Source organism: Anastrepha obliqua, chromosome 2, assembly GCF_027943255.1.
Source record: "Anastrepha obliqua isolate idAnaObli1 chromosome 2, idAnaObli1_1.0, whole genome shotgun sequence".
Taxonomy (NCBI): Eukaryota; Metazoa; Arthropoda; class Insecta; order Diptera; family Tephritidae; genus Anastrepha; species Anastrepha obliqua.
In genome coordinates, this window is record NC_072893.1 from 87,135,784 (window position 1) to 87,152,905 (window position 17,122).

Genomic DNA, 17,122 nt, shown 5'->3' on the forward strand with positions numbered 1-17,122 from the left:
GACCACCGCGTGCACGTTTTACGAAGTCCAATCGTTGAACCCAATTTTCGACCACTCTTTTGCATAAATCGGCCGAAACTCCAGCAATTTCGCGTTCAATATTGGCTCTGAGCTCACAAATCGTCGCCGGCTTGTTACTGTAGACCAATGACTTCACATAACCCCAAAACCGGACGGCTTGTTAAATGGACCGTAAAATGGCCGTAAGGCTCTTAAAGTAGCAGCAACAGAACGATTATTTTCATAAAAAATGTGCACGATTTGCAATCGTTGCTCAAGTGTGTAGCGTTCCATGATGAAATGTATACTAATGAAGTTTACAAATGACAAGCGAAAAATAAAAAATATTGCGTCGTTCGCCCTCCCTATCGGAAAAAAGTTGAAGCGCACCTATTGAATAACCCTATATTATAGAGCGTCAACCGTAACGACTCTATTTTTGCGTTCGACCGCTGGGGAAGCAATAGTTACGTTGTACTCAAACTTTAGTCGCGTTTTTCTCAAAACTATATTTTTCGGATTGGCGTACATGATAACTCAAAAAGTTATTGGCCGATCTCCCTGAAATTTTACCCACATCTTTGTTATGATATTACTTTCTATGTGAATTAACAATTTCAAAAATTTTTCAAAGCAAAAATAGTAGGAAAATTCGCCCCAAAATTCATTTTTTTAAGCATTTTATGATATTAATAAACAAAAAATTGTTTGGTTTTTTGCCGCCGATGCTACAATGTCCGCCGACTGAGAAGCCACGCTGTGGCCTTCCTGGAAGAATTGAGTGTACATCCGCCATTTTAAACGATTAAAATAACAAAAAATGTTTATATTATTTTAATGTATAAATAAACTGTATGCCAATTTTGAAAAAAATATATGGACTTTTTCATTTTAAATAATTTTAATGAAAATTAGGGAAAATATGGCAGTTTGGCAGGTATCGGCTCCCTTAATTTCGACTTCGAAACACATTGCGAGCATAGGTATTGTACCAGCATATAACCAAAATTTTCAACATTGAATAGAATCGAAATAACGTATTAAATTTATTTACATTTTTATTATATTCTGGCCTGTAAAGAAACAAATTTTTGGAAAAATTTACTGCAATGTCCAAAATATTTGAATCACTTGATAATCGCTCAGATTTCTTACATTTTCCGTGCATTTGCTGCTTTGAATTAGGAATGTAAAATATGTTGCATAGTTCTAGGCTCACTAAAGTAGCTGGCACTCAAACCTTTTCATGAAAAGCCATTGGCGCACCTTGTTCGTCTGATTAGCTCAATGGCACAATCATACGAATATAAATACATATGCGTCTATATGTCAAAATGTTCTAAATTTTTTTTAAATAATTCTCAATGAAATTAAAACTAGAACTTTGAAGAAAAGTGTTAAGCAAATTATTTATGTATGAGAACTTGTGCCAACTTTGTTTTTGATTTGTTTTTTAATTCAAAATGTGTAGCACTTGTTATTATTAAATATAATTTATTTTGTAGATTATCCTAACCAACTGTCAGTCGACTGCTTCTTTAATAGCTGTCTAAACTTTCATGTAGCATAGTAAATTCGCGTTTCACGTGAAATGGCTGTGAAAATCTATACAAATTGCATTGCCGCGAAATATCCCTAAAATTTCACACGTCTCTCACGATAAAGTAGTACTCAGTTCACGCTGTGAAAACAACGCACAACATGCCAGCAACATATTTTCACACCTATTTAAAATGCACATGTTCGGCCGCCGTATCCGAATGTTTGGTGGGTGACTACCATTCGGGTGTGCGTATGTTTTGAATCTGTATGCAAGTTAGTGGAACGTGCTAACTTCCCCAACTTATTAATTCATTCAGAGAGTAGTAAGAGCGAATGAGAACGAAGCTGCAACTACAACTATATGAATGATCTTCATTGATTGCAAAGGACAAATTGCGGAATGGAAAAGGTTTTGCACACGGCACGCTAAAGCGGTAGATAAATTCCTGGAAAATGTTATTTGATGGAATTAGCAAAAACATATTCGATTAACGGTTAGCAAAATTGGATAGGCTTAGCTTAAGTAAAATATTGTAAAAGAAGTACAGAAGAAGATCGGCTTTGAAAGTGATCGGTTCATAAAAATAAAATATTCAAATAAATTGAATTGTTTAATTTGCATGAAAAAACAAAATGATAGAAAAAGCAGGCAATGTTAAATCGTTTAGTGTATTTCTAACACGGAAAAACCACTTGCCGTTCGGAGTCGGCTTAAAACTGTAGGTCCCTCCATTTGGGGTGCAACATCATGACCCACGCCATAAATAGGAGGAGGAGCTCAGCCAAGCAGCTAACAGAAGTGTACGCGCCCATTATTTATTTATTTTATTTTATAGGATTTAAAATAGAGCGAAAACTAGCATTCCCTTTGCTAGTGGAGTATAATTGTAATTATAATTTGTTTAAAAACGCTTTTCTTACCAAAGTTGGCCAATTGCTTCTGGGCGATGCTCATAAATTTAACGTTTCTTCTCATTTGACAATCAATGTTGCTAGCAACATTTCGCAGGAAATAAAATGCATGTTGCTGGAGAAAATTCACATCTGAGAAGTTGTTCGTGGAAGTTTCCTACAACAAGTTCTCAACGACAATTCAATTTTTTTTCAATTCAATTTCAATTTTGGAGTGATCGCAGTTTAAATATCCACAGCTCATGCCTCTTCACCTACTTGCACCATGGATAGTGGCAACTTTGCCTGCAATAATTAACCGAAGATTCAAAAATTCAGATTTTAAAGTCCGTACCGATTCGGCGCGAGCTAGTGGGTGTGCAGAATAATAAGTGAAACTACGTTTTAATATTTTATCCAACTCAAAAGATTTCAAATTAAAATTTTCTACTACGCTGAAAGTCCTTGCCTCCATATCAGCCTCTACGGGATTCGAACAAGGAAGTGGTAACTATCGAACGCTACTTTTTAATGAACATGAGCATGATAAGCTCTCAGGTCTATAGGAAACTGCTGAATATCTTTATAATTTCTATACGGGGTTCCAGTGGCCGAAAAAACTCATAAGCGTGCGATGAAAATGGCAGGATCAATACTAAACCAATTTAGTTAAAATATAAGTAGGAGTAAATAAGTAGAAGTAATTGAGGAGATTTTACTTGTAGTTCTCAAGCAACGCCGGGGCTTTAAAATCTCTTAGAAACCTCTAATTTGAGGGCAATTGGTCCACCCAGTATGTTCTAACCTAAAGAGAGAGATTTTCAGTAATTAGCAATTAAGGGGACAGATACCTGTAAAATTTGAATTTTTTTTTTTATAAAATTTTAATATAATCCTTTAAGAATATGTAAAAAAAATTTTAGAACGTAAATTTAAGTATTTCTTATATTATAGATCGTCAACCGTGACGACTCTATTCTTTGCATTCGAGCACTGGGAGAGGCATTCAAACTTTAGACGCGTTTTTCTCAAAACTATATTTTTCCAATTGTCGTACACGATAACTCGAAAAGTCATTGACCGATCTCCCTGAAATTTGGCACACATCTTTTTTATGATATTACTTTTTATGTGAAAAATCGAAAATTTTTCAAAACAAAAAGAGTAGGAAAATTCGCCCCAAAATTCATTTTTATAAGCATTTTATTCCGCGAATGTTTTTTCCATTTTTTTTTAATTCATATAGAAATTATGACATTAATAAACAAAAAAGTTTTTGATTTTTTGTATTCAGGTCACTAACGCCTATGCTACTATTGAGAAGCCCCGCCGATTGAGAAGCCCCGCTGCGACCTTCCTGGAAGAATTGAGTGTGCATCCGCCATTTTAAATGATTAAAATAAAAAAAATTGTTTATATAAATGAACTGTATGCCAATTATGAAAAAAATATATTGACTTCTTCATTTTAAATAATTTTAATGAAAATCTGGAAAAATATGGCCGTTTACAGGTATCTGTCCCCTTAACTTAGCAGTTACGAGAGTGGTTCAAAAAGTCTTAGAAATTTTAAATAAAAAACAGTCTACTTGGAAAGAAATATTACGTTTAAACAATTTTTTGATGCCATCTAAATAACACGATTTCTCAGGCTGTGGATTTGTTTCATCGGTGTCCTCATTCTATCCAACCAAGCCATTTCTTTATATTTGATGGCCGGAAAGAGTCACAGAGGGCTAAATATGAAGAATATTCTAATGATTAAACCTTTTTTAAGGCGAAATTGGTGGAAATGACACCGCTTGCAATCCAAAAAAAAACCGTCGTCAGGTCATTTTTATTGACTTAACTTGGCCCTCTACTGCATTGTTTCAACACCATAAGTCCACCGCTTCATTCACGCTACGAATCAGCTCAAAAACTAATTCGAACTTCGAGGTGACGCAGATCTTATAGTCCAATTTTGTTTTTGAATAATTTTCCTATTAAATAAAAAATTATTATAAATAATGAAAGTCTTTATTTTGACCTCTAAGCGCTCCATTGTTTCCCTGTTTGTATGCTATCGCTGTCTAGTTCACAAGTATAAAATATGATTGACATACAACGCCATTGGCTAAAATTATACATCTTCCGATAGGGTGATTAATTTTGTGCCACCTTGTACATATTTTATTGTACATTTTTGGAGTTGTCAAACGATTGCATTTATTGTCAATTGTAATAGCTTTTTTATAGCCATATTTAAAATCGCTAGTCCATGTAAATAATAAGCCTGTAGTTTGTTAAAATTCACGCACCTTCACTCGTTGATCGTCCAATAGCTTAGAGTTCTTTTTATCGATCACCGACATCTATGCTAATTTTCGCGGGTTTATCGATCCACCCTTACATTACAGATTTGCAATAATTATTGCCTGTGTTTCTAACTACATAAATCGTTTGCATTTCAACCATAACGGGAATACCACAGTAGCAAAATAACTCACTTACCTAAACAATTTTTTTGGCAATATTATTTCATACTCACAAAGCATAGCCCAATAAACACCTGAGTTTTGTCTGATAACAGGACAGGTAATACGATGTACATTTGTATTTCCATGCGTATACATATAGCATACACTTGAATATATATGAATATAGTGGTGTGTACACTTGCTCATAAAATGGGTTGCATGGCTTTGAAACACCTGCATGCTATAATATCTACAAGCATTGCTGATTATTACCCTTACTCGTGTAAGCACGACGTCTGCCGTTTGAGTTCATCCATTAATGCTTAAGAAAATGACTTATCGAGTAATTTAGTTTCATCGAAGTGCATGAAAAATAAGTAAGATTTGGTTAATGTAATATAAATTTTGTATAAACTTTCCTAGCTTTTGTAAAGTCAACTTATTTGTATAGGGACTTAAACACCTAATCGTTCAATATTAAAAACGAATTTTCGAAAAAAGCATATTTGTCATTTATTCAGGGTCTACTCTATTTATTCACATACATATATACATAAATTATGTCTATATTCAAAATTTTTATACTGGCAGAAAAAATAAACAAATTCATAAATTTCATATCCGACCGAATAATCGTACAAAATCGAATGACCTTGAAATATTATTTAAAACCGCCTTATTAGCATTTAGTGGCTAGTCTATTGGTCTGTAGTACTGAATTTACATGCCTTGGTATAAATATGTCAGGTTAAATATTGCTTTTCAGAACTGCTTTCAGTTCATTTGTTTACCGGAATACTTTATTTATTAGCTTTCTGGACAATTGATCAAGTGATTGAGTGGGTGTTTGGAGTATTTTAAGGGGGTAGTATGGTTAATTCGGTGTAAAACAAGCATATTTTTCGAAATTTTTTTTGTCGACACAGTTGATTTATTCAAAATTTTAAAATTACTTCATTATAAAGTCATATTTAAAGAATATTGTGTTAAATTTTCATTGATTTTTATGAAGAAATGAGTTGGTGGCAGCGAATCTTCGCGGACGTCTCATAAAAAAGTTTTATTGCGGTGTCCCTCAGAACTCATTACTGGATCAACTAAAATCAAAAAACCAAATTGATTTCATCAGCTAATAAAGTTTCGCAGGTAACAACGTCGAATTTTTTTTTTTTTTTTTTTTTTTTTTAAAGCGCTTTAGCTTTGAAGTCAAAACACCGATTTTTCATAAAAAAAACTTGAAAACTTTGTTGTTTTAAAATATGACAAAATTAAAAAAAAAAAAAAACTCGACGTCATTACCTTGTGAATAAAGTAAAGAAACAAAAAAACCAAATTTGAAAAGAATCGGTGCAGTAGATATGAATCTACAGTGGACACCGACCGTAAAAAAGGCAAGTGTGAGAAAAACGCGTTTAAAGATTTGTGAAGCGTGAAATCCGGTTGGAGAGGTAGATACTTAATCCTTTGTGTCTTTGTCAATTTTACTCTAATGCACTTCAAACTTTCACACAATAATCTTAAGATGTTATAGAATAATTAAAAAAAAAAAAAAAAAAATGAAAAAAAAAAATACCATACTACCCCCTTAAAGCAGTTGTAGATGAGCCACATCTTTGCTTGGAGGTGTAATTCGAGTCGTTGTTCTAATGTGGAGTGTTTTCTAGCTGCCTGCGAACTACTGATATCTATAACTATGATTTGACAGCTGAGAATGGCAAATTTGATTGGCATTCCTGTTCAGTGTGGCAAGACAGTGTCAATCGTTTAACACTTACAAATTGTGGAAATTTTCTGAAAAAAAATTTGCGAAGCTCATAGAATGAAATATCATTTTGACGTCGTTCTCAAGTTGTTGACCTTTGTCTGTCGACTTCGTCAAAAATTTACGTAAGAATCTTGGCTTACGTGCCTATAAAATTCAGCTCGTGCAAGAATTGAAGCCAAATGACATTTTTGCTAATTTGGTTCATTTATATTTATTATTCAGATTTATTGGAAAAGTATCTAAAATTGGACTAATCGAATGAACCTCGTAACTCGTAGCCGCGGCGGACATATACCAGATATCATATTCAAAAAATAAATGCCATGAAATTATCTAACAAAAAAATCATTCTAACAATATTTCTGTTTTGTATTATTATTTTGAGTTATTCAGCTCTAAAAAACTCTATACAGGGGAATTGTGCAATATAGCCAACCGTTTAAAGACGTTCAGATATGGAAATTTGTCCTATTCTTCTTCTTGATTGGCGCGATAACCGCTTAAGCGATTTTGATCGAGTTTAACAAAGCGCACCGGTCGTTTTTTTCTCGTGCTAACCGGAGCCAGTTGGGAACACTAAGTGAAACCAAGTCCTTCTCTACTTGATTTTTCCAACACAGAGAAGGCCTCCTCTTCCTCTGCTACGTCCAGCTGATACCGTATTGAATATTTTTAGAGTCGGAGTGTTTGGATCCATTCGGACGGCATCACTTAGCCAACGAAGCCGTTGGATCTTTATTCGCTGCGCTATGTCTATGTCGTCGTAAAGCTCATACAGCTCATTGTTCCATCGCCTACGACATTCGCCGTGGCCAATGTGTGAAGGTCCACAAATCTTCCGCAGAATCTTCAAACACTCCAAGGGACGTCTTATCGGACGTTGTCCAAGCTTCTGCGCATAAGAGCACAATGAGAGACTTATGAAAGGTTACTTATCTATTGGCTTCGATAAAATAAATATTCCCCACACCAGCGTTTGAAACACGCCCCAAATCTATTATTTATTATTAGGTGGAGGTGGTACATGTTTCACAGTCGCCTTTTTATTCTTCAGCTCAAATTGATTATCGATCATTCTGCAGACATACTACTTCTTATGTGCAATTCGCCCATGGAAGTTATGTTTTTCCAACACTTTTCGAACTGTTGCATCAGAACCCATTTTATTAGTGTTTTTATTTAAAAATATTTAAATGCTATGACTGCAACAAAGGATTTTTTCTTAACTTCGTTTCGATCATTAAGTTTCTTTCCTTGGCCTAGGTAGCTTTTATTTGCAATCGAACCACTTTTGTGTTTTCTAATTACGTTCATTAAAGTACCGATTTTTTTTATATTTTTTCTCTTTTCTTGCAATTTAACCGTCTGTCGGCGTTTCTCTTTAATTGCCTATTTTCCTGTTTGACCCATTCCTGATCCTGACCCATTATGCAGGAACTATGTTTATCACTTTAAAATTTGTAGTAAACTAAAACTGTACCGCTTTTTTCGAAATAAAATTAAATTTCCGGTTTGAAAATCTGCTTTAAATTTGAACACTGCATATGTACGATCAAGCGTTTGTGTCACTATATATCGCTCATTTGCTGCAACGTCGTCATAACTCAAAAATTGTGATTTTACAGGAGACGCATTTTTCAGTTTTTAAATTGTTTTATACTATATATATTAAAATTGTATATGAAAAGAAGATTGTGGTCAAATTTGCTGAAATAGGATCTGGTTAAGACGTATATGTAAATTAAAGGTTGAAATGCATAATTGACTTTTTTCTGTAGCATCAAAAGTACTCCGAGTTTTTCTTATGACGTTGTTGCTGCAAAAATAGGTTTTATGGTCTGACATAATTAAAATTGTGACGTTACTGCAAATAACAAAAAGTTTTATAGCTGAAAACCTATTGCAAATTCTGACTTGTGACTGTATTATATTTGCACCTTACTAAACATTATAAGAGAAAAAAATATGGATATTAAATAAAATTTATTGCATTCATTGCATATTTTATTGTAACATAAAAATTAACATATTACTTCAGGTAAAAAAATAAAGAAACATAAATTCACGTAAAAAATAATATTCATTTTAAATAAAAAAATGAATTGAATAAGGATTAACATTGCTCGTAAAAAGGTGTATAATACTTAGGAATGTGATTTTTTTGTCTTCATAGCCAAATCCCAGTATGATCTAAAAATTACCATCCGTTCCTCTTCTGTAAATTTTTCAAAACATTTTCGCTTACACTTCTCTGTACATGGAGGCTCAATTTTTCTCCCTTTTCGAACTTTTTGACACGTAGACCTCATTTTGTATTCTTTTCCACTATTTCTCAACTTTTTGTTTACATTTCTCACCCAATTACTCTCATTTCGTTTACGCCTTACTCCTTTTTTAGTGGACTCGTTAAAATCATCGGAGTTTCGACACGGGTTGTGTTAGCCTCAGAACTGTCTGATGTTGAATTTGGTTCGCAGTGACTGTTACTCTTACTGACAATATCGGGTAGAATGTATGTGGTATCACGTACGGAATCGTCATCATCCTCAGAAAATGAGCTCGAGCTTACTGAGTCTGATTTCATTTCAACAAAATTCACTGTTGATGTACTTTTTATCTGGCATTCTTTACCCTTTCTATCTTGTTTTTTTAAAGCCATTCCCACCATTTTGACGGATCGAGAATTAGTTTCCATTATTTTTTGGTTGAAAATGACAACAATACTGACATAAATGGAAATAATTCATATCAAATAATTTATATTTAAAAAATATTTAGTGCAAGAATGTCATAACAGTGAATAGTTCTTTAATACACTATTGCTTCACTAATACATCTTATTTGTAATAGTGTTTCAAGACAAAATAGTACTGAAATAAAAATTATTATTTTCTGCAAAAACGTCATAACACTCAAAAACACTACAGGAATTCACTCAAATTTTTACATGCACAAAGTCACATCTGAAAATAATGCAATATACACGATAGAGAAAGAGATATAAAAGTTAACTTACCTTTTATTAATATTGTCACAAAACGAAATATGACACTTTTCTAGAGAACTTCACGATGTTAACCACACAAAAGCCGACGCACAACTGAGATAATACGTTGTTGCAAATACGACGCAATAGGATATGTAATTAGAGCGAAAGGCATCTATCGCGATGCTGCGTGAAATGTTAAAACTTCGGATATAATACTTTGTCAGTTGATCAAACATATTATTTCCGATATATTACTGATGTTAACTAAAATTTTGCGATTTTTGAGTTATGACGACGTTGCAGCAAATGAGCGATATGTACTTATATATAAACACATACATATATATACATACATACATATCCTTTTACAATAATCGCAGCAAAATTCGATGTAAAATTTTTGTCGTTTCAAAATATTCTCCATGTTTTTCAAAATATTCTCCTTGAAGTAAATATTTATACTTCTGCATTCGCTTGCACCATTTTTCAAAGCACTTATATCTACTTTATCACTTAGAAGTGGATACCTTCAAAGCGAGCTATTTGTTAACAGCTTCTTCAGGCATTAAAAAACGTTGACATTTTATTTTCGATTTTCTGGAGCAATAAGAATTCAGAAATCTTTAGTTGCCAAATCATGGCTGTAAGGCGAATTACCCATTAATTTGATATTTTGAGTGCTAAAGAACTCTCTAGCGTGAGCCAATAGCTCGCATTGTCTTGCTGAAGGATGATTCGTCTTCGATGGTTGGTTTTCCTTAATTCCCCGAAAACTTCTGGCAATCAAATGGTTGTGCAGCACTCAGAACTGGCTGTTTTAAGTTCCTCTAGTGGTGCAGTTGTGTCATGACCAGATTTTCCGGAAAAACAGACGACCTTTTGATGTGAGGTGCTTTTTCGGCAAACAACTTTCATTGGACTAAACTCGTCTTGGAACATCCGTACTGCCGGCACACATGTCGATCTTGCGTTATCAACTGACGCGCAGCATCGATTGTTTCTGGCTCAGCAAGCGATTTTGAACCTTAATGATTATTATTATTTTTTTATTCGATTATTATTATTTTTTTTTATGTTGGTATACTTGTTTCGAAGATATGTTCACGGTTTTAGCAATATAGCATTTTTAGTTTGTTTGTGAGAGGCATAAACAAGACAAATGTTTTGCGTGTTCGGTGATTATCTGCTATCGACTTTTGGCTCTCCTCGACTCTTTCACTGGGACGATTGTGCTTTGGTTTCGATGTCATAACCATATATCCATGATTCGTCACCAGTTATGACTCTTTTAAGCAAATCTGGATCATCGTTGACGTCATTCAACAATTCCTGAGCGATACTCATGCGATGTAGTTTTTGGTAGAAATTCAGTAATTTCGGGAACGAACTTCGCTGCCACACGCTTCATGCCCAACATTTCCGAAAAGCTTGCATGACATAAGCCAACCGACATGCCGACATCCTCAGCAACTTCTCTAATTGCGATTCGACTATTCTCCATAACAATTTTCTTCACTTTCTCAACCTTTTCATCAGTTGCTGATGTGCTGGCGCGTCCAGAGCGAGCGTCATCATTCACTTCTTCTCGACCTTCTGTGAAAAGCTTGTACCACCTGTAAACATATTTTTGATTCCGAGTACTCTCCCCGTATGCCACTGTCAACATTTCAAGAGTTTTTGAGCACTTAATTCCATTTTTTACACAAAATTTTATGCAACTTCTTTGATCCATTACATATCTTCGAGACGAGTGTACCAACATAAAAAAAATAATAATCGAAAGTCGAATGTACGTAGCCCGCGAAATTTATCATATTATTTTTTGAACACACCTCGTATGTGTTGGCAAGCAATTTTTCAAAATTAAAGGTAATTATTGCATACATAATATTCATACATATAAAGGGTCTTTCAGGCTTCACTATTTTTACATTATTTAAAAGTTACATTACATACCATGGTCACGTCTACAGGCTGTCACACCATAATTAAAATTTTCAAAGTTTCGTTCATAATTTATTGCACTGAGTTCAGCAATCTGGATTCGAATGCTATATTTCTTCCAAACTTATTCAAGTAGACTTTACTTTTCAAAAAAACCCCACAACAAAAGTAGTTAGTCCGCATGATCCAGATAGCCAGTTTATGCCATTGCGTGAAATTAGTCCACTGGGAACCTTAGGTGACAGTAATGCAAAGTTTCCCGTGTTGTGTGACCTTTGGCTCCATCCAGGTGAAAATGAAGATCATCTTTGTCTATTTTTTCAATCGCAGGCCACAAAACATAACCATTAAGCTGTCTATAGCGATGCCCATTCACAGTAACAGATCTTCCATTTACATCTTCGAAGAAAAACGGGCCAATTATTTCACCAGCCCAAAAACCAGACCAAATAGTACATTTTAGTGAATGTAATGATTTTTCTGAAATTAGTCGATGGTCTTCTTTTCAGGTGCGGCTATTTTGTTTGTTGACGATTTCATCCATTTATAGTACAGCAACATAAAAATATGGTCGAAGCAATACAATACTTGCCGCATCTTTTATTAAATTTGCCATGTTGCACGTTCACTCGTTCTGATTTGTTTGTTTTCTTTCCGCTGTCCAAATTCTGATTTTTTTATTTTTTTGTTTTATTAACACTTCTTAGCCTTTTAGCTTTTTTAGCATTGTTCTACAGTGCTACTAGTATATCATATATAAAAGGATACTAATAGACAAGTTTCGATTGATAATTTATCTTGTTTATACGCGCACTCGCTCTCCATAAGGTCTACAACCGTTGTGAGTTTTAATCGTCTTCGAGAAGAATTCAGCTGAAGTGAGCTGCGTGCTGCATCGTCGGCATGATATTTTAGATGCTGTTTGTGAGCTATGGCGAAGCATTTACTTAAGTGATAGTTGGTATGTTAAGATCACGAACATTCGAAGCTGCATACAGATGCCAACGATTATTCCAGTACTCAAAGCAATTTTCAAACGCATTTAAAAAGATCTTCTTCAGCTCCTTCAGCAAATTCTCCTTAATGGCCTCTATCGACTCAAAGTGGCGTCCGCGGAGTCACAGGAGGCTAAATCCGGTGAATACCGGGGTTGTTCGTTGATATTTGTCGAGTTTTTGGTCAAAAAAGTGTTCACAATATGAGACTTGTGAGACGGTGCGTTATCATGGTGCAATATCTATGAGTTTTCTCTCCACAAATTGGACCATCTTCTACGCACATTCTCTCTCAAAGAAGTCTGGAAGGCGCATAACTTCCAAATAATATTCAAATAATGAATTCCGAGTGCACAACACCATGATAATCAATGAAAACGAGTAGCATGACTTTCACTTTTGACAGACTTTGACGTGGGTTTTTGGGTTTCGGCTCATGCGGATAGCGCCATTCAGCCGCCTGTTAACTGGTTTGCATGTCAAACTCATGTACCCATATCTCATCACATGGTTATGATGCGCTGGATAAACGTTGGGTCCGAATTCACTTGCTCAAGCATGTCCTCAGCCACCTTCTTCCGATCAATTTTTTGGAAGAAATTGATCTCTCTTGGAAGAAGTCGACCAACCACGCGTCTCATGCCCGATTGATGGTGTAAAATGTTCCGAATCGATTCGTGAGACACGCTAAGATTACGAGCTAGCTCCCTCAAACTTAAATGATGGCTTTCCAACACCATTTCCTTGACTTTGTCGACGTTTTCATCCGTTGAAGACGTTGATGGGCGACCAGATCGGGTCAAACCTTCTACGACTTCTCGGTCCTCTGCAAAAGCCTTATCCACTCGTATACCCGTGGCTCGTGTCATAGGCTTTCTGTGGCAATTTCAATGATTCGGCACATGAAATCCCGTTCAAAACTTAACGTTCAAAAATTTAAGACAAATTCTTTGCTCGATATTTTTATCCATAGTGAAAATCGCAGAGCACACCCGCGGTTGACTGATATAATTAAATGCCCAAAACAAGCTAATTGACAGATCACGCTCAAACTCAGCGACACTGTAGAGGACAGTTGTATCAACATTCCAGCAAAAAAATGTAGACATATGTGTAATGCGCGCTTTTTAAACTCCCTATATTTTTTGACAGAATGTATTTATGAAGTATGGCGTTTACTATGCTCCGCAGGAATTTGTTTTGTAGACGTTTTTGTAGACACATATACGCTTTATATATGTAAATATGATATCTTTACCTTAAGTATGAGTATATTCGCCATGTGAAATGTATTTTCCGAAATGCCTATGGACTGATTTCCAGATGAGCCACTAGAAGCAGTTGCCTTTGGATTATGTATTTTTGATAACAACCGATTACGCACAATAAAAATACTTAGTTGCAGGTGTTTAGTCAACAATTAGTAAAATCTAATCAATAAATTGTTCTAATCAATAGATTCGTTACTTAAAAAATTTATGATAATAATTGCCTGTTCGGCTTAAATTCGAAATACTTAATTAGATCAAAGAAGTGTGGTAACGAAACCAGTTGACATTTTGAAGGGCTTTAATTCGGATGTGTTCTGTGGTGGAATTCGGCGATGCGTTCCGATATACTATTTGAGTGAAAACTTTTCGGTTACGTGAAGGATTAGCGCAAAGGTCTTTTATTTTTTTAGTTTTACAAAGCCACACAAAAACAAAATGACAAGTATGTGCATATTATGTATATAAATACTTACGCCTTTGTTCCTATTTTTTTGTCTACAATTTTACAGCAATTAATTATGGTGTAAAGCAATAAACCCATCAAAGCTAAGATTTACAAAATCTGAAGATTTTTAAAGTGTTATGTGGGAAAAACTTTTATAATTTTTTTGGTTACAAGCCTGTTTCCCTCACTCAAAATAACTTTTTTTGTTTTCTATTCAAAAAAAAGTCTTTCAAAAACATATTTGATTAATTTTAGAGAGGATTGAAATTAGTGGCAGTCCATGTTATGATCAGTATGAATGCTTCAGAAGCAGAGATTTTCATGCCACAGCAAATAATGGATAGTACTTCGAAACGTAAATATGTAATCACTTTTTTAAGATTGCGCCTTAAGCTTTAAATTAGATTTTTAAATTTGTGGAACTAGATATAATTGGAACGTACAACCTTAGTTGGTTGTTTAACCGAGCGCACAAATGGAGTTACCAGTGGAGCCGCTTGTGAACTGCAGATGGTTTCTATGAAAAGTTTTTTTATAGCAGTAATAAAATCGAAAGTTTACCATTGTTTATCGCAAGGCAATTTCAAATACTTAGTTCCCTTGCATTGACCGTTTTACCATAAAGTAGTGCTTTACATAGTAGGTACTATATCTGTTGAATATTTATTATTCTTATATTTTTTTGTATATGGTACTTACCTACATTTAAAGATTAGTTACATCGCACACATTTTGGATGCATTAGAGTTTATCTCTCTTTTATATACTGTGTTGTTCAATGAGTTTTGCTGTTCGATAAGGGAGAGCGTTACTTCTACCCTACATTTGTTTGTGTTATGTTCGTACACTCTTCATATGAACGTATGCGAAGTTTCAGTTCAATCTGTCAATTCGTTCTTTGTTTACAATCCTTTTAGTAACGACATATCCCATTATCTTCTAGAATGAAAAAAATCAAGTATCAAGCAGTGATTGAATATCTATTTATGGAAGGTTTAAAAGCAAAGCTTCAGAAATTTGCTGTTGAATGTGTATAAGGACTTTTCGCCATCAATTAATACAGTGGAAAGATGAATTTAAACGTGGTAGTAAAAGCCTTGAAGAGGGGCCACATCAAGGACGTCCGAAAACAGCAACAACACCAGAAATCGAAGAAAAAATACAGGACATCGTATTGGAAAATCGTCGACTGACTGAAAAAAATTGTGTAAAAGCCCTAGGCATCTCACTGGGCAGTTTAAGCAATTTTTGACTGTATTGTAATGGGTTTCAGAGAGTTGTATGTACAATGGGTGCAAAATACATGTGGGCAAAAAGTAAGGTGAATTTATTTGTCAAAGTTCGCGGGATTAAAATTTCGCTCTAGTTATTTTTTTCATGAGTTGACAGCACTGTTAATAACATCTGGGCCAACTTTCATGTGAATATCATTATCAGTAATATATTTACGCTTGTGTTTACCAAACGACCAAGAGTGCATTTTTCGATTTTTACAATGTCTGATTTGATTGAGCAGAGAAGTGCCATCAAATTTTGTTTGCGGAATGAAATTTCGGCTGCGGAAACGTTTAGCATGTTGCAGAAGGCATTTGGTTATCCGACCATGTCGCAGAAAAATGTTTATAAGTGGTACAAAGACTTCAAAGAAGGTCGAGAACGTGTTGATGACTTGGAGCGCTCCGGACGACCATCGACGTCAACAGATGACCAACACGTCAATAAAGTGAAGGAGTTAGTGCTCAAAAATCGTCGGTTGACTATTAAAGACCTTACTGATATGATCGGAATATCTGAAGGATCTGTGAAAACCATTTTGAAAGACCATTTGGGCCTACGAAAAGTCAAATCTCGTTTGGTACCGAAAACTCTCAATTTCTTGGAAAAAAGTCGTCGCGTTGATGTGTGTGAAACAATGCTTTCAGACTATCAGGACAAGCTCAAATGCATCATTACGGGAGATGAGACTTGGATTTATGCTTCCGACCCTGAAACAACCGACCAATCAAGCGAATATCGTACTAAAGGCGAGGCCAGACCGAAAAAAGCACGTCAAAGTCATTCAAAAATAAAGGTCATGATGACAGTTTTTTTCGATTTTCGTGGTGTGGTGCACTATGAATTCCTTCCACCTGGCCAAACTGTTAATAAGGAATATTTTTTGAGCGTTATGCGTCGTTTACGTAAAGCAATTCGTCTAAAAAGACCAGAATTATGGGCCAACAACTCTTGGTTTTTGCATCACCATAATGCAGCGTCTCACACTGCACTCGTTCTTCGTGACCATTTCGCCAAAAATTCCACGCATATCGTTCCGCAACCACCGTATTCGCCTGATTTGGCTCCGTGTGACTTCTGGCTATTCCCAAAACTCAAGAAACTCCGGGGAACGCGTTTCGAGTCGACTGAGGAGATAAAAGCTGAATCGAAGAAGGTGCTGATGGCTATACCGGAAATGGACTATTTGGCATGTTTCGGGGATTGAAAAATCGTTGGCATAAGTGTATTTCATCGAGAGGGGATTATTTTGAAGGGGATGAAATTGATTTTACAACCAAATTCACCTTACTTTTTGCCCGCAGTATAATAGGTAACTTTTGGCAAAACTAACATTCGTTTCTGGCCCCCCTGTATATATGTAAGTACACATATGTATGTAGAGTTGGGTAATTTAAAAAAAAAACTCTTGTTCTTGTTAGACACCACTTAATTACTACAGTTAGTAAAGGGTGGTTAAGTTTCAAGGGCCGGTGTTGATTGTGAATAAAACATAATTTTTTTAGGAAATTATTGTCATTTCTCTTTATTATGATAATACTGGTCTA